This window comes from Tiliqua scincoides, chromosome 1 (genome assembly GCF_035046505.1).
Source record: "Tiliqua scincoides isolate rTilSci1 chromosome 1, rTilSci1.hap2, whole genome shotgun sequence".
Classification (NCBI taxonomy): domain Eukaryota; kingdom Metazoa; phylum Chordata; class Lepidosauria; order Squamata; family Scincidae; genus Tiliqua; species Tiliqua scincoides.
The window spans coordinates 188,334,629-188,337,417 of NC_089821.1; positions in this window are offsets into that span (position 1 = coordinate 188,334,629).

Genomic DNA, 2,789 nt, shown 5'->3' on the forward strand with positions numbered 1-2,789 from the left:
AAGACCCCAATTCCTCTCCAGCTTGGATTCAAATCCAGGCCAGAAATGAATTTGGCAGCCTGAAAAGCTTGCCTGTCCTTTAAGGTAGACTTTTATGAATCTCCAAAGTTCTTCCCTCAGTCCAAACTTGGGCAAGTTTGAATTCTGACCTGACTTTGCCTGTCCTGGCAAATTCCTCCAGGAGTCTTTCCATACCAGAAAAAGGGTACTTTCCAGAAGTATCTACTCCTTTCCTACTTCCTAATCTCCACGAAAAAAGTAGTTTAAAAAAATGATTCACAACTATGTTGAACATAAAAATGATTATACAATCCTAATCAATAGCCCAGAGCACTTTTATGCTTGGTTTCTGAAAAGCATAATTTTTGGAAACAAAAGGTTGCTATATTACGCATGTGTACGTAAGTTCTACTGAAAATTAAGGTCTTACTTTTCAGCAAGGAAAAAAAAGGTCTTACTTTTCAGCAAGGATTATGGACTGTGGTTGTGCAAGTACAGAACTATGCATCTGAACCAGTCAAGTGGTTTTTTTCTCATCTCATTTCTCATTAGTGAACAGTCACTAATCTGTTGATTTTAAAAGGGCCAAAACTGATTGACTGATTGCTGTATGTCTGAAGAATAATAACAAATAATTCAGAGGGACAGGTGAATGTCTGCCCATTTCTGAGATAAGTGCCTAAGAGCAGGCTTTCTATGGTTTTGAATTATATCTTCCAAAGCTGACCAAACAATCGGTATAGGCTATTATTAAGCCACCATCAAGGGTCTGCCTTCAGACAGCATGATGGCCATATAAATGACTGATCTAGAAACTTCAATGAATTTCAAAACTCATGAATTTCAACTTCTGGTTAACTTTAAAGAATGTGCTCAACTGTTGTGGATTTTCAACTTCTTTTTATTTCTTCTTTCACTTCTATCCTCTACAATACCATCTAAAGGTCTCAGAAAATCCAGTTCTTCAAATAGCTTGCATTCTTGAATTCCCTGTAGGCAGCAGTGAATTTAACCATCTGATTTACCATCTGTAAAATGATTTGGGTAGCGAACGAAATAATTAAGCTACCTTGTTTGAAATATGAGAAAGCAAAGCTCATCTGTGAACTAGCAGAAGAGTCTTTTGGAAATACTTTTATCTCCTTCACACACACACAATTATGGGCATTCAGAGCCCAATCCTAATTAATTTTCCAGAGCCAATTCAGCAATGCCAAGGGAACACACCATACATGAGTCATGGAGGCCTCCTCAAGGTAATTTTTATCTCGGGATTGCATTGCGGCTGCGTCAGCACTGAAAAGTTGGTTAGGATTGGGCTGTTGGTCATAAAAACAATCCAAAGAAGCCTGTATAAACCTAAACCGCTTCCATGTATGTAAAGGGCTATAGCAATTGTCCCATTTAGCTGCAGGTCTTGCACTGCGTACTGCTTCCAAATGTTTCCCAATCTTTAGGAGCAGAAGGCTCTTAAAAGCCTTTGAGCACACGCAGCAGATCATGCGTGGTCTTTTCAATACCAGGCAGTGTTTAATGGCTGCAGGGATTTAACAGTGATCACAGTGTAGCATTTACTTCCATATACGTGTACATAGGATGGCAGCCATAATTGGGTAAGGTTATGGTTATTGGTGTTTGCTTATTTAAGTCTCCTGTGCTTTGGATTTTCTTCTTAATATATTACTTAATATACTACTTTCTGAACATTTTACATATTGTTCTGCCTGCAGCATCAGATTGTGCTAGACCTTGGCGTGCAGCCCTGTACTGGCCCCGCCATGCTGCATTGGGCTTCTATTGCACTCCTCCTGGCTTATCAAGCCTCCCTGTCCTCTCCCAATTTGTTGCATGAGGTTGGCAATAACTGCTTCTCCCAGAGTCCAAGAGTATGGAGAGCTGCTCTCGCTACTACCAAGTCCTTCTGCAGCAACTCCTTCCCCTTCAACAGACAGTGGGCTTTCTCCCAAAAGCCCCTGAGCCACGACAGGACCTTTGAGAGAAAGCCCACTGGCCAAAGGTGGGGGGGGGGGGAGGAAGATTGCAGTTCCTTCACCAGTTCCTCCCTCCCATTGGCCAGTGAGGCTGGCAACAAAGGCCAGAGGTGAAACAAGTGTGTCTGCTGCACTGTGCACCAGGTTTTCCAGCTGTCAAAGACTGACCCGGGGTCACCAGGAATCAGCATTACTTTCCAAGAAACTACTGAAAGCAAATCTGGAGATTTAAACAGGGCCTCCAGGAATTTTCAAAATTAAATCGTTATGAAGGGGGGGAAAATGAAAAGAAATGTCTGCAGGAATATCTTCAGTCAGAGTTCACAACCCTAGGTACATGGCCAACCTAAGTTTATTGCTGAGATGACAAATGTTCAGTACTTGTTTGAATACAGTTTAGGCTAAGGGGCTTTTGGGTCTTATCCTCAAAAATCAACTTGGGGCTGTGGCTGCATAATTTCCTTATTTCTGCAGGAATTATAGCATTTGGTGATTGCTTTATTCTGGGCTAAACCTAGCCCAAACTCAAGCACTTCTCTGTTATGGCGGGAAAGTTAAGCCTAAGATGAGGCAGCACAAAATTCCATAGCCCATAACCACAAAATTCTATCAGCCCCACACCAGCACAAGTGCCCAGGGCCGCTGAGAGCTGGCATTGGGCATGGGACAAGATGCCTGATTGGAGGCCCCATTCATAAATTTTGTAATAAACTCGTTTTGTATTGTGTCATTTGTTTTGCATTGGCCTAGGTTCCCTTGAAGCCTGGGCCCAAGGGATTTTGAACCCTTCAGGCCTGC